Source organism: Cucurbita pepo, chromosome 20, assembly GCF_057944985.1.
Source record: "Cucurbita pepo subsp. pepo isolate OVF chromosome 20, ASM5794498v1, whole genome shotgun sequence".
Lineage (NCBI taxonomy): Eukaryota > Viridiplantae > Streptophyta > Magnoliopsida > Cucurbitales > Cucurbitaceae > Cucurbita > Cucurbita pepo.
This window is the reverse complement of record NC_141817.1, coordinates 11,515,480-11,540,065: the sequence shown is the minus strand read 5'-3', so window position 1 is coordinate 11,540,065 and position 24,586 is coordinate 11,515,480.

Genomic DNA, 24,586 nt, shown 5'->3' with positions numbered 1-24,586 from the left:
TCAAGATTAAGAACCTTACACATATAATTGGTGAAAATACGAATTTTTTTCACTTTCGCTTCCGGGCCATTTTGCACTCAAATTCCATAGGTGTTAACATAGAAACTTTTTTCCCCTTTGAGACAGCGTCGTTAACTCGATCTGAAAAGTTGTTTTCTCGTTTTAGTATCATACCATATCCATTAAAGATGGTCCTAAGTGAAAAATATGGAAGAAAAAAACATTTACTCGTGTCGATAAGACTTCACAACCTCAACCCTTATGAAAAGACCCTCATGGAGGCACCCGAATCAGTATCGGAAAAACCTTTGTTTCTCTCGATATTTTTCGACGAATCTGTAAGGAACGGTCAAGATTAAGAACCTTACACATATAATTGGTGAAAATACGAATTTTTTTCACTTTCGCTTCCGGGCCATTTTGCACTCAAATTCCATAGGTGTTAACATAGGAACTTTTTTCCCCTTTGGGACAGGGTCGTTAACTCGATCTGAAAAGTTGTTTTCTCGTTTTAGTATCATACCATATTCATTAAAGATGGTCCTAAGTGAAAAATATGGAAGAAAAAAAACATTTACTCGTGTCGATAAGACTTCCCAACCTCAACCCTTATGAAAAGACCCTCATGGAGGCACCCGAATCAGTATCGGAAAAACCTTTGTTTCTCTCGATATTTTTCGACGAATCTGTAAGGAACGGTCAAGATTAAGAACCTTACACATATAATTGGTGAAAATACGAATTTTTTTCACTTTCGCTTCCGAGCCATTTTGCACTCAAATTCCATAGGTGTTAACATAGGAACTTTTTTCCCCTTTGGGACAGGGTCGTTAACTCGATCTGAAAAGTTGTTTTCTCGTTTTAGTATCATACCATATCCATTAAAGATGGTCCTAAGTGAAAAATATGGAAGAAAAAAAACATTTACTCGTGTCGATAAGACTTCCCAACCTCAACCCTTATGAAAAGACCCTCATGGAGGCACCCGAATCAGTATCGGAAAAACCTTTGTTTCTCTCCATTTTTTTCGACGAATCTGTAAGGAACGGTCAAGATTAAGAACCTTACACATATAATTGGTGAAAATACGAATTTTTTTCACTTTCGCTTCCGGGAAATTTTGCACTCAAATTCCATAGGTGTAAACATAGGAACTTTTTTCCCCTTTGGGACAGGGTCGTTAACTCGATCTGAAAAGTTGTTTTCTCGTTTTAGTATCATACCATATCCACTAAAGATGGTCCTAAGTAAAAAATATGTTAGAAACAAAACATTTACTCGTGTCGATAAGACTTCACAACCTCAACCCTTATGAAAAGACCCTCATGGAGGCACCCGAATCAGTATCGGAAAAACCTTTGTTTCTCTCGATATTTTTCGACGAATCTGTAAGGAACGGTCAAGATTAAGAACCTTACACATATAATTGGTGAAAATACGAATTTTTTTCACTTTCGCTTCCGGGCCATTTTGCACTCTAATTCCATAGGTGTTAACATAGGAACTTTTTTCCCCTTTGGGACAGGGTCGTTAACTCGATCTGAAAAGTTGTTTTCTCGTTTTAGTATCATACCATATCTATTAAAGATTGTCCTAAGTGAAAAATATGGAAGAAACAAAACATTTACTCGTGTCGATAAGACTTCACAACCTCAACCCTTATGAAAAGACCCTCATGGAAGCACCCGAATCAGTATCGGAAAAACCTTTGTTTCTCTCGATATTTTTCGACGAATCTGTAAGGAACGGTCAAGATTAAGAACCTTACACATATAATTGGTGAAAATACGAATTTTTTTCACTTTCGCTTCCGGGCCATTTTGCACCCAAATTCCATAGGTGTTAACATAGGAACTTTTTTCCCCGTTGCTACAGGGTCGTTAACTCGATCTGAAAAGTTGTTTTCTCATTTTAGTATCATACCATATTCATTAAAGATGGTCCTAAGTGAAAAATATGGAAGAAACAAAACATTTACTCGTGTCGATAAGACTTCACAACCTCAACCCTTATGAAAAGACCCTCATGGAAGCACCCGAATCAGTATCGGAAAAACCTTTGTTTCTCTCGATATTTTTCGACGAATCTGTAAGGAACGGTCAAGATTAAGAACCTTACACATATAATTTGTGAAAATACGAATTTTTTTCACTTTCGCTTCCGGGCCATTTTGCACTCAAATTCCATAGGTGTTAACATAGGAACTTTTTTCCCCTTTGCGACAGGGTCGTTAACTCGATCTGAAAAGTTGTTTTCTCGTTTTAGTATCATACCATATTCATTAAAGATGGTCCTAAGTGAAAAATAAGGAAGAAAAAAACATTTACTCGTGTCGATCAGACTTCCCAACCTCAACCCTTATGAAAAGACCCTCATGGAGGCACCCGAATCAGTATCGGAAAAACCTTTGTTTCTCTCGATATTTTTCGACGAATCTGTAAGGAATGGTCAAGATTAAGAACCTTACACATATAATTGGTGAAAATACGAATTTTTTTCACTTTCGCTTCCGGGCCATTTTGCACTCAAATTCCATAGGTGTTAACATAGAAACTTTTTTCCCCTTTGAGACAGGGTCGTTAACTCGATCTGAAAAGTTGTTTTCTCGTTTTAGTATCATACCATATCCATTAAAGATGGTCCTAAGTGAAAAATATGGAAGAAAAAAACATTTACTCATGTCGATAAGACTTCACAACCTCAACCCTTATGAAAAGACCCTCATGGAGGCACCCGAATCAGTATCGGAAAAACCTTTGTTTCTCTCGATATTTTTCGACGAATCTGTAAGGAACGGTCAAGATTAAGAACCTTACACATATAATTGGTGAAAATACGAATTTTTTTCACTTTCGCTTCCGGGCCATTTTGCACTCAAATTCCATAGGTGTTAACATAGGAACTTTTTTCCCCGTTGCTACAGGGTCGTTAACTCGATCTGAAAAGTTGTTTTCTCATTTTAGTATCATACCATATTCATTAAAGATGGTCCTAAGTGAAAAATATGGAAGAAACAAAACATTTACTCGTGTCGATAAGACTTCACAACCTCAACCCTTATGAAAAGACCCTCATGGAAGCACCCGAATCAGTATCGGAAAAACCTTTGTTTCTCTCGATATTTTTCGACGAATCTGTAAGGAACGGTCAAGATTAAGAACCTTACACATATAATTGGTGAAAATACGAATTTTTTTCACTTTCGCTTCCGGGCCATTTTGCACTCTAATTCCATAGGTGTTAACATAGGAACTTTTTTCCCCTTTGGGACAGGGTCGTTAACTCGATCTGAAAAGTTGTTTTCTCGTTTTAGTATCATACCATATCCATTAAAGATTGTCCTAAGTGAAAAATATGGAAGAAACAAAACATTTACTCGTGTCGATAAGACTTCACAACCTCAACCCTTATGAAAAGACCCTCATGGAAGCACCCGAATCAGTATCGGAAAAACCTTTGTTTCTCTCGATATTTTTCGACGAATCTGTAAGGAACGGTCAAGATTAAGAACCTTACACATATAATTGGTGAAAATACGAATTTTTTTCACTTTCGCTTCCGGGAAATTTTGCAATCAAATTCCATAGGTGTTAACATAGGAACTTTTTCCCCCTTTGGGATAGGGTCGTTAACTCGATCTGAAAAGTTGTTTTCTCGTTTTAGTATAATACCATATCCATTAAAGATGGTCCTAAGTGAAAAATATGGAAGAAAAAAAACATTTACTCGTGTCGATAAGACTTCCCAACCTCAACCCTTATGAAAAGACCCTCAGGGAGGCACCCGAATCAGTATCGGAAAAACCTTTGTTTCTCTCGATATTTTTCGACGAATCTTTAAGGAACGGTCAAGATTAAGAACCTTACACATATAATTTGTGAAAATACGAATTTTTTTCACTTTCGCTTCCGGGCCATTTTGCACTCAAATTCCATAGGTGTTAACATAGGAACTTTTTTCCCCTTTGCGACAGGGTCGTTAACTCGATCTGAAAAGTTGTTTTCTCGTTTTAGTATCATACCATATTCATTAAAGATGGTCCTAAGTGAAAAATAAGGAAGAAAAAAACATTTACTCGTGTCGATCAGACTTCCCAACCTCAACCCTTATGAAAAGACCCTCATGGAGGCACCCGAATCAGTATCGGAAAAACCTTTGTTTCTCTCGATATTTTTCGACGAATCTGTAAGGAATGGTCAAGATTAAGAACCTTACACATATAATTGGTGAAAATACGAATTTTTTTCACTTTCGCTTCCGGGCCATTTTGCACTCAAATTCCATAGGTGTTAACATAGAAACTTTTTTCCCCTTTGAGACAGGGTCGTTAACTCGATCTGAAAAGTTGTTTTCTCGTTTTAGTATCATACCATATCCATTAAAGATGGTCCTAAGTGAAAAATATGGAAGAAAAAAACATTTACTCATGTCGATAAGACTTCACAACCTCAACCCTTATGAAAAGACCCTCATGGAGGCACCCGAATCAGTATCGGAAAAACCTTTGTTTCTCTCGATATTTTTCGACGAATCTGTAAGGAACGGTCAAGATTAAGAACCTTACACATATAATTGGTGAAAATACGAATTTTTTTCACTTTCGCTTCCGGGCCATTTTGCACTCAAATTCCATAGGTGTTAACATAGGAACTTTTTTCCCCGTTGCTACAGGGTCGTTAACTCGATCTGAAAAGTTGTTTTCTCATTTTAGTATCATACCATATTCATTAAAGATGGTCCTAAGTGAAAAATATGGAAGAAAAAAACATTTACTCGTGTCGATCAGACTTCCCAACCTCAACCCTTATGAAAAGACCCTCACGGAGGCACCCGAATCAGTATCGGAAAAACCTTTGTTTCTCTCGATATTTTTCGACGAATCTGTAAGGAACGGTCAAGATTAAGAACCTTACACATATAATTGGTGAAAATATGAATTTTTTTCACTTTCGCTTCCGGGCCATTTTGCACTCAAATTCCATAGGTGTTAACATAGAAACTTTTTTCCCCTTTGAGACAGCGTCGTTAACTCGATCTGAAAAGTTGTTTTCTCGTTTTAGTATCATACCATATCCATTAAAGATGGTCCTAAGTGAAAAATATGGAAGAAAAAAACATTTACTCGTGTCGATAAGACTTCACAACCTCAACCCTTATGAAAAGACCCTCATGGAGGCACCCGAATCAGTATCGGAAAAACCTTTGTTTCTCTCGATATTTTTCGACGAATCTGTAAGGAACGGTCAAGATTAAGAACCTTACACATATAATTGGTGAAAATACGAATTTTTTTCACTTTCGCTTCCGGGCCATTTTGCACTCAAATTCCATAGGTGTTAACATAGGAACTTTTTTCCCCTTTGGGACAGGGTCGTTAACTCGATCTGAAAAGTTGTTTTCTCGTTTTAGTATCATACCATATCCATTAAAGATGGTCCTAAGTGAAAAATATGGAAGAAAAAAAACATTTACTCGTGTCGATAAGACTTCCCAACCTCAACCCTTATGAAAAGACCCTCATGGAGGCACCCGAATCAGTATCGGAAAAACCTTTGTTTCTCTCGATATTTTTCGACGAATCTGTAAGGAACGGTCAAGATTAAGAACCTTACACATATAATTGGTGAAAATACGAATTTTTTTCACTTTCGCTTCCGGGCCATTTTGCACTCAAATTCCATAGGTGTTAACATAGGAACTTTTTTCCCCTTTGGGACAGGGTCGTTAACTCGATCTGAAAAGTTGTTTTCTCGTTTTAGTATCATACCATATCCATTAAAGATGGTCCTAAGTGAAAAATATGGAAGAAAAAAATAGTTACTCGTGTCGATAAGATATCCCAACCTCAACCCTTATGAAAAGACCCTCATGGAGGCACCCGAATCAGTATCGGAAAAACCTTTGTTTCTCTCGATATTTTTCGACGAATCTGTAAGGAACGGTCAAGATTAAGAACCTTACACATATAATTGGTGAAAATACGAATTTTTTTCACTTTCGCTTCCGGTCCATTTTGCACTCAAATTCCATAGGTGTTAACATAGAAACTTTTTTCCCCTTTGAGACAGCGTCGTTAACTCGATCTGAAAAGTTGTTTTCTCGTTTTAGTATCATACAATATCCATTAAAGATGGTCCTAAGTGAAAAATATGGAAGAAAAAAACATTTACTCGTGTCGATAAGATTTCACAACCTCAACCCTTATGAAAAGACCCTCATGGAAGCACCCGAATCAGTATCGGAAAAACCTTTGTTTCTCTCGATATTTTTCGACGAATCTGTAAGGAACGGTCAAGATTAAGAACCTTATACATATAATTGGTGAAAATATGAATTTTTTTCACTTTCGCTTCCGGGAAATTTTGCAATCAAATTCCATAGGTGTTAACATAGAAACTTTTTCCCCCTTTGGGACAGGGTCGTTAACTCGATCTGAAAAGTTGTTTTCTCGTTTTAGTATCATACCATATCCACTAAAGATGGTCCTAAGTAAAAAATATGTTAGAAACAAAACATTTACTCGTGTCGATAAGACTTCCCAACCTCAACCCTTATGAAAAGACCCTCATGGAGGCACCCGAATCAGTATCGGAAAAACCTTTGTTTCTCTCGATATTTTTCAACGAATCTGTAAGGAACGGTCAAGATTAAGAACCTTACACATATAATTGGTGAAAATACCAATTTTTTTCACTTTCGCTTCCGGGCCATTTTGCACTCAAATTCCATAGGTGTTAACATAGGAACTTTTTTCCCCTTTGGGACAGGGTCGTTAACTCGATCTGAAAAGTTGTTTTCTCGTTTTAGTATCATACCATATCCATTAAAGATGGTCCTAAGTGAAAAATATGGAAGAAAAAAAACATTTACTCGTGTCGATAAGACTTCCCAACCTCAACCCTTATGAAAAGACCCTCATGGAGGCACCCGAATCAGTATCGGAAAAACCTTTGTTTCTCTCGATATTTTTCGACGAATCTGTAAGGAACGGTCAAGATTAAGAACCTTACACATATAATTGGTGAAAATACGAATTTTTTTCACTTTCGCTTCCGGGCCATTTTGCACTCAAATTCCATAGGTGTTAACATAGGAACTTTTTTCCCCTTTGGGACAGGGTCGTTAACTCGATCTGAAAAGTTGTTTTCTCGTTTTAGTATCATACCATATCCATTAAAGATGGTCCTAAGTGAAAAATATGGAAGAAAAAAAACATTTACTCGTGTCGATAAGACTTCCCAACCTCAACCCTTATGAAAAGACCCTCATGGAGGCACCCGAATCAGTATCGGAAAAACCTTTGTTTCTCTCGATATTTTTCGACGAATCTGTAAGGAACGGTCAAGATTAAGAACCTTACACATATAATTGGTGAAAATACGAATTTTTTTCACTTTCGCTTCCGGGAAATTTTGCACTCAAATTCCATAGGTGTTAACATAGGAACTTTTTTCCCCTTTGGGACAGGGTCGTTAACTCGATCTGAAAAGTTGTTTTCTCGTTTTAGTATCATACCATATCCACTAAAGATGGTCCTAAGTAAAAAATATGTTAGAAACAAAACATTTACTCGTGTCGATAAGACTTCACAACCTCAACCCTTATGAAAAGACCCTCATGGAGGCACCCGAATCAGTATCGGAAAAACCTTTGTTTCTCTCGATATTTTTCGACGAATCTGTAAGGAACGGTCAAGATTAAGAACCTTACACATATAATTGGTGAAAATACGAATTTTTTTCACTTTCGCTTCCGGGCCATTTTGCACTCAAATTCCGTAGGTGTTAACATAGGAACTTTTTTCCCCTTTGGGATAGGGTCGTTAACTCAATCTGAAAAGTTGTTTTCTCGTTTTAGTATAATACCATATCCATTAAAGATGGTCCTAAGTGAAAAATATGGAAGAAAAAAAACATTTACTCGTGTCGATAAGACTTCCCAACCTCAACCCTTATGAAAAGACCCTCAGGGAGGCACCCGAATCAGTATCGGAAAAACCTTTGTTTCTCTCGATATTTTTCGACGAATCTTTAAGGAACGGTCAAGATTAAGAACCTTACACATATAATTTGTGAAAATACGAATTTTTTTCACTTTCGCTTCCGGGCCATTTTGCACTCAAATTCCATAGGTGTTAACATAGGAACTTTTTTCCCCTTTGGGACAGGGTCGTTAACTCGATCTGAAAAGTTGTTTTCTCGTTTTAGTATCATACCATATCCATTAAAGATGGTCCTAAGTGAAAAATATGGAAGAAAAAAAACATTTACTCGTGTCGATAAGACTTCCCAACCTCAACCCTTATGAAAAGACCCTCATGGAGGCACCCGAATCAGTATCGGAAAAACCTTTGTTTCTCTCGATATTTTTCGACGAATCTGTAAGGAACGGTCAAGATTAAGAACCTTACACATATAATTGGTGAAAATACGAATTTTTTTCACTTTCGCTTCCGGGAAATTTTGCACTCAAATTCCATAGGTGTTAACATAGGAACTTTTTTCCCCTTTGGGACAGGGTCGTTAACTCGATCTGAAAAGTTGTTTTCTCGTTTTAGTATCATACCATATCCACTAAAGATGGTCCTAAGTAAAAAATATGTTAGAAACAAAACATTTACTCGTGTCGATAAGACTTCACAACCTCAACCCTTATGAAAAGACCCTCATGGAGGCACCCGAATCAGTATCGGAAAAACCTTTGTTTCTCTCGATATTTTTCGACGAATCTGTAAGGAACGGTCAAGATTAAGAACCTTACACATATAATTGGTGAAAATACGAATTTTTTTCACTTTCGCTTCCGGGCCATTTTGCACTCTAATTCCATAGGTGTTAACATAGGAACTTTTTTCCCCTTTGGGACAGGGTCGTTAACTCGATCTGAAAAGTTGTTTTCTCGTTTTAGTATCATACCATATCCATTAAAGATTGTCCTAAGTGAAAAATATGGAAGAAACAAAACATTTACTCGTGTCGATAAGACTTCACAACCTCAACCCTTATGAAAAGACCCTCATGGAAGCACCCGAATCAGTATCGGAAAAACCTTTGTTTCTCTCGATATTTTTCTACGAATCTGTAAGGAACGGTCAAGATTAAGAACCTTACACATATAATTGGTGAAAATACGAATTTTTTTCACTTTCGCTTCCGGGCCATTTTGCACTCTAATTCCATAAGTGTTAACATAGGAACTTTTTTCCCCTTTGGGACAGGGTCGTTAACTCGATCTGAAAAGTTGTTTTCTCGTTTTAGTATCATACCATATCCATTAAAGATTGTCCTAAGTGAAAAATATGGAAGAAACAAAACATTTACTCGTGTCGATAAGACTTCACAACCTCAACCCTTATGAAAAGACCCTCATGGAAGCACCCGAATCAGTATCGGAAAAACATTTGTTTCTCTCGATATTTTTCGACGAATCTGTAAGGAACGGTCAAGATTAGGAACCTTACACATATAATTGGTGAAAATACGAATTTTTTTCACTTTCGCTTCCGGGAAATTTTGCAATCAAATTCCATAGGTGTTAACATAGGAACTTTTTCCCCCTTTGGGACAGGGTCGTTAACTCGATCTGAAAAGTTGTTTTCTCGTTTTAGTATCATACCATATCCACTAAAGATGGTCCTAAGTAAAAAATATGTTAGAAACAAAACATTTACTCGTGTCGATAAGACTTCACAACCTCAACCCTTATGAAAAGACCCTCATGGAGGCACCCGAATCAGTATCGGAAAAACCTTTGTTTCTCTCGATATTTTTCGACGAATCTGTAAGGAACGGTCAAGATTAAGAACCTTACACATATAATTGGTGAAAATACGAATTTTTTTCACTTTCGCTTCCGGGCCATTTTGCACTCTAATTCCATAGGTGTTAACATAGGAACTTTTTTCCCCTTTGGGACAGGGTCGTTAACTCGATCTGAAAAGTTGTTTTCTCGTTTTAGTATCATACCATATCCATTAAAGATTGTCCTAAGTGAAAAATATGGAAGAAACAAAACATTTACTCGTGTCGATAAGACTTCACAACCTCAACCCTTATGAAAAGACCCTCATGGAAGCACCCGAATCAGTATCGGAAAAACCTTTGTTTCTCTCGATATTTTTCTACGAATCTGTAAGGAACGGTCAAGATTAAGAACATTACACATATAATTGGTGAAAATACGAATTTTTTTCACTTTCGCTTCCGGGAAATTTTGCACTCAAATTCCATAGGTGTTAACATAGGAACTTTTTTCCCCTTTGGGACAGGGTCGTTAACTCGATCTGAAAAGTTGTTTTCTCGTTTTAGTATCATACCATATCCACTAAAGATGGTCCTAAGTAAAAAATATGTTAGAAACAAAACATTTACTCGTGTCGATAAGACTTCACAACCTCAACCCTTATGAAAAGACCCTCATGGAGGCACCCGAATCAGTATCGGAAAAACCTTTGTTTCTCTCGATATTTTTCGACGAATCTGTAAGGAACGGTCAAGATTAAGAACCTTACACATATAATTGGTGAAAATACGAATTTTTTTCACTTTCGCTTCCGGGCCATTTTGCACTCTAATTCCATAAGTGTTAACATAGGAACTTTTTTCCCCTTTGGGACAGGGTCGTTAACTCGATCTGAAAAGTTGTTTTCTCGTTTTAGTATCATACCATATCCATTAAAGATTGTCCTAAGTGAAAAATATGGAAGAAACAAAACATTTACTCGTGTCGATAAGACTTCACAACCTCAACCCTTATGAAAAGACCCTCATGGAAGCACCCGAATCAGTATCGGAAAAACATTTGTTTCTCTCGATATTTTTCGACAAATCTGTAAGGAACGGTCAAGATTAGGAACCTTACACATATAATTGGTGAAAATACGAATTTTTTTCACTTTCGCTTCCGGGAAATTTTGCAATCAAATTCCATAGGTGTTAACATAGGAACTTTTTCCCCCTTTGGGACAGGGTCGTTAACTCGATCTGAAAAGTTGTTTTCTCGTTTTAGTATCATACCATATCCACTAAAGATGGTCCTAAGTAAAAAATATGTTAGAAACAAAACATTTACTCGTGTCGATAAGACTTCACAACCTCAACCCTTATGAAAAGACCCTCATGGAGGCACCCGAATCAGTATCGGAAAAACCTTTGTTTCTCTCGATATTTTTCGACGAATCTGTAAGGAACGGTCAAGATTAAGAACCTTACACATATAATTGGTGAAAATACGAATTTTTTTCACTTTCGCTTCCGGGCCATTTTGCACTCTAATTCCATAAGTGTTAACATAGGAACTTTTTTCCCCTTTGGGACAGGGTCGTTAACTCGATCTGAAAAGTTGTTTTCTCGTTTTAGTATCATACCATATCCATTAAAGATTGTCCTAAGTGAAAAATATGGAAGAAACAAAACATTTACTCGTGTCGATAAGACTTCACAACCTCAACCCTTATGAAAAGACCCTCATGGAAGCACCCGAATCAGTATCGGAAAAACATTTGTTTCTCTCGATATTTTTCGACGAATCTGTAAGGAACGGTCAAGATTAGGAACCTTACACATATAATTGGTGAAAATACGAATTTTTTTCACTTTCGCTTCCGGGAAATTTTGCAATCAAATTCCATAGGTGTTAACATAGGAACTTTTTCCCCCTTTGGGACAGGGTCGTTAACTCGATCTGAAAAGTTGTTTTCTCGTTTTAGTATCATACCATATCCACTAAAGATGGTCCTAAGTAAAAAATATGTTAGAAACAAAACATTTACTCGTGTCGATAAGACTTCACAACCTCAACCCTTATGAAAAGACCCTCATGGAGGCACCCGAATCAGTATCGGAAAAACCTTTGTTTCTCTCGATATTTTTCGACGAATCTGTAAGGAACGGTCAAGATTAAGAACCTTACACATATAATTGGTGAAAATACGAATTTTTTTCACTTTCGCTTCCGGGCCATTTTGCACTCAAATTCCGTAGGTGTTAACATAGTTACTTTTTTCCCCTTTGGGACAGGGTCGTTAACTCGATCTGAAAAGTTGTTTTCTCGTTTTAGTATCATACCATATCCATTAAAGATGGTCCTAAGTGAAAAATATGGAAGAAAAAAAACATTTACTCGTGTCGATAAGACTTCCCAACCTCAACCCTTATGAAAAGACCCTCATGGAGGCACCCGAATCAGTATCGGAAAAACCTTTGTTTCTCTCGATATTTTTCGACGAATCTGTAAGGAACGGTCAAGATTAAGAACCTTACACATATAATTGGTGAAAATACGAATTTTTTTCACTTTCGCTTCCGGGAAATTTTGCACTCAAATTCCATAGGTGTTAACATAGGAACTTTTTTCCCCTTTGGGACAGGGTCGTTAACTCGATCTGAAAAGTTGTTTTCTCGTTTTAGTATCATACCATATCCACTAAAGATGGTCCTAAGTAAAAAATATGTTAGAAACAAAACATTTACTCGTGTCGATAAGACTTCACAACCTCAACCCTTATGAAAAGACCCTCATGGAGGCACCCGAATCAGTATCGGAAAAACCTTTGTTTCTCTCGATATTTTTCGACGAATCTGTAAGGAACGGTCAAGATTAAGAACCTTACACATATAATTGGTGAAAATACGAATTTTTTTCACTTTCGCTTCCGGGCCATTTTGCACTCTAATTCCATAGGTGTTAACATAGGAACTTTTTTCCCCTTTGGGACAGGGTCGTTAACTCGATCTGAAAAGTTGTTTTCTCGTTTTAGTATCATACCATATCCATTAAAGATTGTCCTAAGTGAAAAATATGGAAGAAACAAAACATTTACTCGTGTCGATAAGACTTCACAACCTCAACCCTTATGAAAAGACCCTCATGGAAGCACCCGAATCAGTATCGGAAAAACCTTTGTTTCTCTCGATATTTTTCTACGAATCTGTAAGGAACGGTCAAGATTAAGAACCTTACACATATAATTGGTGAAAATACGAATTTTTTTCACTTTCGCTTCCGGGCCATTTTGCACTCTAATTCCATAAGTGTTAACATAGGAACTTTTTTCCCCTTTGGGACAGGGTCGTTAACTCGATCTGAAAAGTTGTTTTCTCGTTTTAGTATCATACCATATCCATTAAAGATTGTCCTAAGTGAAAAATATGGAAGAAACAAAACATTTACTCGTGTCGATAAGACTTCACAACCTCAACCCTTATGAAAAGACCCTCATGGAAGCACCCGAATCAGTATCGGAAAAACATTTGTTTCTCTCGATATTTTTCGACGAATCTGTAAGGAACGGTCAAGATTAGGAACCTTACACATATAATTGGTGAAAATACGAATTTTTTTCACTTTCGCTTCCGGGAAATTTTGCAATCAAATTCCATAGGTGTTAACATAGGAACTTTTTCCCCCTTTGGGACAGGGTCGTTAACTCGATCTGAAAAGTTGTTTTCTCGTTTTAGTATCATACCATATCCACTAAAGATGGTCCTAAGTAAAAAATATGTTAGAAACAAAACATTTACTCGTGTCGATAAGACTTCACAACCTCAACCCTTATGAAAAGACCCTCATGGAGGCACCCGAATCAGTATCGGAAAAACCTTTGTTTCTCTCGATATTTTTCGACGAATCTGTAAGGAACGGTCAAGATTAAGAACCTTACACATATAATTGGTGAAAATACGAATTTTTTTCACTTTCGCTTCCGGGCCATTTTGCACTCTAATTCCATAGGTGTTAACATAGGAACTTTTTTCCCCTTTGGGACAGGGTCGTTAACTCGATCTGAAAAGTTGTTTTCTCGTTTTAGTATCATACCATATCCATTAAAGATTGTCCTAAGTGAAAAATATGGAAGAAACAAAACATTTACTCGTGTCGATAAGACTTCACAACCTCAACCCTTATGAAAAGACCCTCATGGAAGCACCCGAATCAGTATCGGAAAAACCTTTGTTTCTCTCGATATTTTTCTACGAATCTGTAAGGAACGGTCAAGATTAAGAACATTACACATATAATTGGTGAAAATACGAATTTTTTTCACTTTCGCTTCCGGGAAATTTTGCACTCAAATTCCATAGGTGTTAACATAGGAACTTTTTTCCCCTTTGGGACAGGGTCGTTAACTCGATCTGAAAAGTTGTTTTCTCGTTTTAGTATCATACCATATCCACTAAAGATGGTCCTAAGTAAAAAATATGTTAGAAACAAAACATTTACTCGTGTCGATAAGACTTCACAACCTCAACCCTTATGAAAAGACCCTCATGGAGGCACCCGAATCAGTATCGGAAAAACCTTTGTTTCTCTCGATATTTTTCGACGAATCTGTAAGGAACGGTCAAGATTAAGAACCTTACACATATAATTGGTGAAAATACGAATTTTTTTCACTTTCGCTTCCGGGCCATTTTGCACTCTAATTCCATAAGTGTTAACATAGGAACTTTTTTCCCCTTTGGGACAGGGTCGTTAACTCGATCTGAAAAGTTGTTTTCTCGTTTTAGTATCATACCATATCCATTAAAGATTGTCCTAAGTGAAAAATATGGAAGAAACAAAACATTTACTCGTGTCGATAAGACTTCACAACCTCAACCCTTATGAAAAGACCCTCATGGAAGCACCCGAATCAGTATCGGAAAAACATTTGTTTCTCTCGATATTTTTCGACGAATCTGTAAGGAACGGTCAAGATTAGGAACCTTACACATATAATTGGTGAAAATACGAATTTTTTTCACTTTCGCTTCCGGGAAATTTTGCAATCAAATTCCATAGGTGTTAACATAGGAACTTTTTCCCCCTTTGGGACAGGGTCGTTAACTCGATCTGAAAAGTTGTTTTCTCGTTTTAGTATCATACCATATCCACTAAAGATGGTCCTAAGTAAAAAATATGTTAGAAACAAAACATTTACTCGTGTCGATAAGACTTCACAACCTCAACCCTTATGAAAAGACCCTCATGGAGGCACCCGAATCAGTATCGGAAAAACCTTTGTTTCTCTCGATATTTTTCGACGAATCTGTAAGGAACGGTCAAGATTAAGAACCTTACACATATAATTGGTGAAAATACGAATTTTTTTCACTTTCGCTTCCGGGCCATTTTGCACTCTAATTCCATAAGTGTTAACATAGGAACTTTTTTCCCCTTTGGGACAGGGTCGTTAACTCGATCTGAAAAGTTGTTTTCTCGTTTTAGTATCATACCATATCCATTAAAGATTGTCCTAAGTGAAAAATATGGAAGAAACAAAACATTTACTCGTGTCGATAAGACTTCACAACCTCAACCCTTATGAAAAGACCCTCATGGAAGCACCCGAATCAGTATCGGAAAAACATTTGTTTCTCTCGATATTTTTCGACGAATCTGTAAGGAACGGTCAAGATTAGGAACCTTACACATATAATTGGTGAAAATACGAATTTTTTTCACTTTCGCTTCCGGGAAATTTTGCAATCAAATTCCATAGGTGTTAACATAGGAACTTTTTCCCCCTTTGGGACAGGGTCGTTAACTCGATCTGAAAAGTTGTTTTCTCGTTTTAGTATCATACCATATCCACTAAAGATGGTCCTAAGTAAAAAATATGTTAGAAACAAAACATTTACTCGTGTCGATAAGACTTCACAACCTCAACCCTTATGAAAAGACCCTCATGGAGGCACCCGAATCAGTATCGGAAAAACCTTTGTTTCTCTCGATATTTTTCGACGAATCTGTAAGGAACGGTCAAGATTAAGAACCTTACACATATAATTGGTGAAAATACGAATTTTTTTCACTTTCGCTTCCGGGCCATTTTGCACTCAAATTCCGTAGGTGTTAACATAGTTACTTTTTTCCCCTTTGGGACAGGGTCGTTAACTCGATCTGAAAAGTTGTTTTCTCGTTTTAGTATCATACCATATCCATTAAAGATGGTCCTAAGTGAAAACTATGGAAGAAAAAAAACATTTACTCGTGTCGATAAGACTTCCCAACCTCAACCCTTATGAAAAGACCCTCATGGAGGCACCCGAATCAGTATCGGAAAAACCTTTGTTTCTCTCGATATTTTTCGACGAATCTGTAAGGAACGGTCAAGATTAAGAACCTTACACATATAATTGGTGAAAATACGAATTTTTTTCACTTTCGCTTCCGGGAAATTTTGCACTCAAATTCCATAGGTGTTAACATAGGAACTTTTTTCCCCTTTGGGACAGGGTCGTTAACTCGATCTGAAAAGTTGTTTTCTCGTTTTAGTATCATACCATATCCACTAAAGATGGTCCTAAGTAAAAAATATGTTAGAAACAAAACATTTACTCGTGTCGATAAGACTTCACAACCTCAACCCTTATGAAAAGACCCTCATGGAGGCACCCGAATCAGTATCGGAAAAACCTTTGTTTCTCTCGATATTTTTCGACGAATCTGTAAGGAACGGTCAAGATTAAGAACCTTACACATATAATTGGTGAAAATACGAATTTTTTTCACTTTCGCTTCCGGGCCATTTTGCACTCTAATTCCATAGGTGTTAACATAGGAACTTTTTTCCCCTTTGGGACAGGGTCGTTAACTCGATCTGAAAAGTTGTTTTCTCGTTTTAGTATCATACCATATCCATTAAAGATTGTCCTAAGTGAAAAATATGGAAGAAACAAAACATTTACTCGTGTCGATAAGACTTCACAACCTCAACCCTTATGAAAAGACCCTCATGGAAGCACCCGAATCAGTATCGGAAAAACCTTTGTTTCTCTCGATATTTTTCTACGAATCTGTAAGGAACGGTCAAGATTAAGAACATTACACATATAATTGGTGAAAATACGAATTTTTTTCACTTTCGCTTCCGGGAAATTTTGCACTCAAATTCCATAGGTGTTAACATAGGAACTTTTTTCCCCTTTGGGACAGGGTCGTTAACTCGATCTGAAAAGTTGTTTTCTCGTTTTAGTATCATACCATATCCACTAAAGATGGTCCTAAGTAAAAAATATGTTAGAAACAAAACATTTACTCGTGTCGATAAGACTTCACAACCTCAACCCTTATGAAAAGACCCTCATGGAGGCACCCGAATCAGTATCGGAAAAACCTTTGTTTCTCTCGATATTTTTCGACGAATCTGTAAGGAACGGTCAAGATTAAGAACCTTACACATATAATTGGTGAAAATACGAATTTTTTTCACTTTCGCTTCCGGGCCATTTTGCACTCTAATTCCATAAGTGTTAACATAGGAACTTTTTTCCCCTTTGGGACAGGGTCGTTAACTCGATCTGAAAAGTTGTTTTCTCGTTTTAGTATCATACCATATCCATTAAAGATGGTCCTAAGTGAAAAATATGGAAGAAACAAAACATTTACTCGTGTCGATAAGACTTCACAACCTCAACCCTTATGAAAAGACCCTCATGGAAGCACCCGAATCAGTATCGGAAAAACATTTGTTTCTCTCGATATTTTTCGACGAATCTGTAAGGAACGGTCAAGATTAGGAACCTTACACATATAATTGGTGAAAATACGAATTTTTTTCACTTTCGCTTCCGGGAAATTTTGCAATCAAATTCCATAGGTGTTAACATAGGAACTTTTTCCCCCTTTGGGACAGGGTCGTTAACTCGATCTGAAAAGTTGTTTTCTCGTTTTAGTATCATACCATATCCACTAAAGATGGTCCTAAGTAAAAAATATGTTAGAAACAAAACATTTACTCGTGTCGATAAGACTTCACAACCTCAACCCTTATGAAAAGACCCTCATGGAGGCACCCGAATCAGTATCGGAAAAACCTTTGTTTCTCTCGATATTTTTCGACGAATCTGTAAGGAACGGTCAAGATTAAGAACCTTACACATATAATTGGTGAAAATACGAATTTTTTTCACTTTCGCTTCCGGGCCATTTTGCACTCAAATTCCGTAGGTGTTAACATAGTTACTTTTTTCCCCTTTGGGACAGGGTCGTTAACTCGATCTGAAAAGTTGTTTTCTCGTTTTAGTATCATACCATATCCATTAAAGATGGTCCTAAGTGAAAACTATGGAAGAAAAAAAACATTTACTCGTGTCGATAAGACTTCCCAACCTCAACCCTTATGAAAAGACCCTCATGGAGGCACCCGAATCAGTATCGGAAAAACCTTTGTTTCTCTCGATATTTTTCGACGAATCTGTAAGGAACGGTCAAGATTAAGAACCTTACACATATAATTGGTGAAAATACGAATTTTTTTCACTTTCGCTTCCGGGAAATTTTGCACTCAAATTCCATAGGTGTTAACATAGGAACTTTTTTCCCCTTTGGGACAGGGTCGTTAACTCGATCTGAAAAGTTGTTTTCTCGTTTTAGTATCATACCATATCCACTAAAGATGGTCCTAAGTAAAAAATATGTTAGAAACAAAACATTTACTCGTGTCGATAAGACTTCACAACCTCAACCCTTATGAAAAGACCCTCATGGAGGCACCCGAATCAGTATCGGAAAAACCTTTGTTTCTCTCGATATTTTTCGACGAATCTGTAAGGAACGGTCAAGATTAAGAACCTTACACATATAATTGGTGAAAATACGAATTTTTTTCACTTTCGCTTCCGGGCCATTTTGCACTCTAATTCCATAAGTGTTAACATAGGAACTTTTTTCCCCTTTGGGACAGGGTCGTTAACTCGATCTGAAAAGTTGTTTTCTCGTTTTAGTATCATACCATATCCATTAAAGATGGTCCTAAGTGAAAAATATGGAAGAAACAAAACATTTACTCGTGTCGATAAGACTTCACAACCTCAACCCTTATGAAAAGACCCTCATGGAAGCACCCGAATCAGTATCGGAAAAACATTTGTTTCTCTCGATATTTTTCGACGAATCTGTAAGGAACGGTCAAGATTAGGAACCTTACACATATAATTGGTGAAAATACGAATTTTTTTCACTTTCGCTTCCGGGAAATTTTGCAATCAAATTCCATAGGTGTTAACATAGGAACTTTTTCCCCCTTTGGGACAGGGTCGTTAACTCGATCTGAAAAGTTGTTTTCTCGTTTTAGTATCATACCATATCCACTAAAGATGGTCCTAAGTAAAAAATATGTTAGAAACAAAACATTTACTCGTGTCGATAAGACTTCACAACCTCAACCCTTATGAAAAGACCCTCATGGAGGCACCCGAATCAGTATCGGAAAAACCTTTGTTTCTCTCGATATTTTTCGACGAATCTGTAAGGAACGGTCAAGATTAAGAACCTTACACATATAATTGGTGAAAATACGAATTTTTTTCACTTTCGCTTCCGGGCCATTTTGCACTCAAATTCCGTAGGTGTTAACATAGTTACTTTTTTCCCCTTTGGGACAGGGTCGTTAACTCGATCTGAAAAGTTGTTTTCTCGTTTTAGTATCATACCATATCCATTAAAGATGGTCCTAAGTGAAAACTATGGAAGAAAAAAAACATTTACTCGTGTCGATAAGACTTCCCAACCTCAACCCTTATGAAAAGACCCTCATGGAGGCACCCGAATCAGTATCGGAAAAACCTTTGTTTCTCTCGATATTTTTCGACGAATCTGTAAGGAACGGTCAAGATTAAGAACCTTACACATATAATTGGTGAAAATACGAATTTTTTTCACTTTCGCTTCCGGGAAATTTTGCACTCAAATTCCATAGGTGTTAACATAGGAACTTTTTTCCCCTTTGGGACAGGGTCGTTAACTCGATCTGAAAAGTTGTTTTCTCGTTTTAGTATCATACCATATCCACTAAAGATGGTCCTAAGTAAAAAATATGTTAGAAACAAAACATTTACTCGTGTCGATAAGACTTCACAACCTCAACCCTTATGAAAAGACCCTCATGGAGGCACCCGAATCAGTATCGGAAAAACCTTTGTTTCTCTCGATATTTTTCGACGAATCTGTAAGGAACGGTCAAGATTAAGAACCTTACACATATAATTGGTGAAAATACGAATTTTTTTCACTTTCGCTTCCGGGCCATTTTGCACTCTAATTCCATAGGTGTTAACATAGGAACTTTTTTCCCCTTTGGGACAGGGTCGTTAACTCGATCTGAAAAGTTGTTTTCTCGTTTTAGTATCATACCATATCCATTAAAGATTGTCCTAAGTGAAAAATATGGAAGAAACAAAACATTTACTCGTGTCGATAAGACTTCACAACCTCAACCCTTATGAAAAGACCCTCATGGAAGCACCCGAATCAGTATCGGAAAAACCTTTGTTTCTCTCGATATTTTTCTACGAATCTGTAAGGAACGGTCAAGATTAAGAACATTACACATATAATTGGTGAAAATACGAATTTTTTTCACTTTCGCTTCCGGGAAATTTTGCACTCAAATTCCATAGGTGTTAACATAGGAACTTTTTTCCCCTTTGGGACAGGGTCGTTAACTCGATCTGAAAAGTTGTTTTCTCGTTTTAGTATCATACCATATCCACTAAAGATGGTCCTAAGTAAAAAATATGTTAGAAACAAAACATTTACTCGTGTCGATAAGACTTCACAACCTCAACCCTTATGAAAAGACCCTCATGGAGGCACCCGAATCAGTATCGGAAAAACCTTTGTTTCTCTCGATATTTTTCGACGAATCTGTAAGGAACGGTCAAGATTAAGAACCTTACACATATAATTGGTGAAAATACGAATTTTTTTCACTTTCGCTTCCGGGCCATTTTGCACTCTAATTCCATAAGTGTTAACATAGGAACTTTTTTCCCCTTTGGGACAGGGTCGTTAACTCGATCTGAAAAGTTGTTTTCTCGTTTTAGTATCATACCATATCCATTAAAGATGGTCCTAAGTGAAAAATATGGAAGAAACAAAACATTTACTCGTGTCGATAAGACTTCACAACCTCAACCCTTATGAAAAGACCCTCATGGAAGCACCCGAATCAGTATCGGAAAAACATTTGTTTCTCTCGATATTTTTCGACGAATCTGTAAGGAACGGTCAAGATTAGGAACCTTACACATATAATTGGTGAAAATACGAATTTTTTTCACTTTCGCTTCCGGGAAATTTTGCAATCAAATTCCATAGGTGTTAACATAGGAACTTTTTCCCCCTTTGGGACAGGGTCGTTAACTCGATCTGAAAAGTTGTTTTCTCGTTTTAGTATCATACCATATCCACTAAAGATGGTCCTAAGTAAAAAATATGTTAGAAACAAAACATTTACTCGTGTCGATAAGACTTCCCAACCTCAACCCTTATGAAAAGACCCTCATGGAGGCACCCGAATCAGTATCGGAAAAACCTTTGTTTCTCTCGATATTTTTCGACGAATCTGTAAGGAACGGTCAAGATTAAGAACCTTACACATATAATTGGTGAAAATACGAATTTTTTTCACTTTCGCTTCCGGGCCATTTTGCACTCAAATTCCGTAGGTGTTAACATAGTTACTTTTTTCCCCTTTGGGACAGGGTCGTTAACTCGATCTGAAAAGTTGTTTTCTCGTTTTAGTATCATACCATATCCATTAAAGATGGTCCTAAGTGAAAAATATGGAAGAAAAAAAACATTTACTCGTGTCGATAAGACTTCCCAACCTCAACCCTTATGAAAAGACCCTCATGGAGGCACCCGAATCAGTATCGGAAAAACCTTTGTTTCTCTCGATATTTTTCGACGAATCTGTAAGGAACGGTCAAGATTAAGAACCTTACACATATAATTGGTGAAAATACGAATTTTTTTCACTTTCGCTTCCGGGCCATTTTGCACTCAAATTCCATAGGTGTTAACATAGGAACTTTTTTCCCCTTTGGGACAGGGTCGTTAACTCGATCTGAAAAGTTGTTTTCTCGTTTTAGTATCATACCATATCCATTAAAGATGGTCCTAAGTGAAAAATATGGAAGAAAAAAACATTTACTCGTGTCGATAAGACTTCCCAACCTCAACCCTTATGAAAAGACCCTCATGGAGGCACCCGAATCAGTATCGGAAAAACCTTTGTTTCTCTCGATATTTTTCGACGAATCTGTAAGGAACGGTCAAGATTAAGAACCTTACACATATAATTGGTGAAAATACGAATTTTTTTCACTTTCGCTTCCGGGCCATTTTGCACTCAAATTCCATAGGTGTTAACATAGAAACTTTTTTCCCCTTTGAGACAGCGTCGTTAACTCGATCTGAAAAGTTGTTTTCTCGTTTTAGTATCATACCATATCCATTAAAGATGGTCCTAAGTGAAAAATATGGAAGAAAAAAACATTTACTCGTGTCGATAAGACTTCACAACCTCAACCCTTATGAAAAGACCCTCATGGAGGCACCCGAATCAGTATCGGAAAAACCTTTGTTTCTCTCGATATTTTTCGACGAATCTGTAAGGAACGGTCAAGATTAAGAACCTTACACATATAATTGGTGAAAATACGAATTTTTTTCACTTTCGCTTCCGGGCCATTTTGCACTCAAATTCCATAGGTGTTAACATAGAAACTTTTTTCCCTTTTGGGACAGGGTCGTTAACTCGATCTGAAAAGTTGTTTTCTCGTTTTAGTATCATACCATATCCATTAAAGATGGTCCTAAGTGAAAAATATGGAAGAAAAAAAACATTTACTCGTGTCGATAAGACTTCACAACCTCAACCCTTATGAAAAGACCCTCATGGAGGCACCCGAATCAGTATCGGAAAAACCTTTGTTTCTCTCGATATTTTTTGACGAATCTGTAAGGAACGGTCAAGATTAAGAACCTTACACATATAATTGGTGAAAATATGAATTTTTTTCACTTTCGCTTCCGGGCCATTTTGCACTCAAATTCCATAGGTGTTAACATAGGAACTTTTTTCCCCTTTGCTACAGGGTCGTTAACTCGATCTGAAAAGTTGTTTTCTCATTTTAGTATCATACCATATTCATTAAAGATGGTCCTAAGTGAAAAATATGGAAGAAAAAAACATTTACTCGTGTCGATCAGACTTCCCAACCTCAACCCTTATGAAAAGACCCTCACGGAGGCACCCGAATCAGTATCGGAAAAACCTTTGTTTCTCTCGATATTTTTCGACGAATCTGTAAGGAACGGTCAAGATTAAGAACCTTACACATATAATTGGTGAAAATATGAATTTTTTTCACTTTCGCTTCCGGGCCATTTTGCACTCAAATTCCATAGGTGTTAACATAGAAACTTTTTTCCCCTTTGAGACAGCGTCGTTAACTCGATCTGAAAAGTTGTTTTCTCGTTTTAGTATCATACCATATCCATTAAAGATGGTCCTAAGTGAAAAATATGGAAGAAAAAAACATTTACTCGTGTCGATAAGACTTCACAACCTCAACCCTTATGAAAAGACCCTCATGGAGGCACCCGAATCAGTATCGGAAAAACCTTTGTTTCTCTCGATATTTTTCGACGAATCTGTAAGGAACGGTCAAGATTAAGAACCTTACACATATAATTGGTGAAAATACGAATTTTTTTCACTTTTGCTTCCGGGCCATTTTGCACTCAAATTCCGTAGGTGTTAACATAGGAACTTTTTTCCCCTTTGGGATAGGGTCGTTAACTCGATCTGAAAAGTTGTTTTCTCGTTTTAGTATAATACCATATCCATTAAAGATGGTCCTAAGTGAAAAATATGGAAGAAAAAAAACATTTACTCGTGTCGATAAGACTTCCCAACCTCAACCCTTATGAAAAGACCCTCAGGGAGGCACCCGAATCAGTATCGGAAAAACCTTTGTTTCTCTCGATATTTTTCGACGAATCTTTAAGGAACGGTCAAGATTAAGAACCTTACACATATAATTTGTGAAAATACGAATTTTTTTCACTTTCGCTTCCGGGCCATTTTGCACTCAAATTCCATAGGTGTTAACATAGGAACTTTTTTCCCCTTTGGGACAGGGTCGTTAACTCGATCTGAAAAGTTGTTTTCTCGTTTTAGTATCATACCATATCCATTAAAGATGGTCCTAAGTGAAAAATATGGAAGAAAAAAAACATTTACTCGTGTCGATAAGACTTCCCAACCTCAACCCTTATGAAAAGACCCTCATGGAGGCACCCGAATCAGTATCGGAAAAACCTTTGTTTCTCTCGATATTTTTCGACGAATCTGTAAGGAACGGTCAAGATTAAGAACCTTACACATATAATTGGTGAAAATACGAATTTTTTTCACTTTCGCTTCCGGGAAATTTTGCACTCAAATTCCATAGGTGTTAACATAGGAACTTTTTTCCCCTTTGGGACAGGGTCGTTAACTCGATCTGAAAAGTTGTTTTCTCGTTTTAGTATCATACCATATCCACTAAAGATGGTCCTAAGTAAAAAATATGTTAGAAACAAAACATTTACTCGTGTCGATAAGACTTCACAACCTCAACCCTTATGAAAAGACCCTCATGGAGGCACCCGAATCAGTATCGGAAAAACCTTTGTTTCTCTCGATATTTTTCGACGAATCTGTAAGGAACGGTCAAGATTAAGAACCTTACACATATAATTGGTGAAAATACGAATTTTTTTCACTTTCGCTTCCGGGCCATTTTGCACTCTAATTCCATAGGTGTTAACA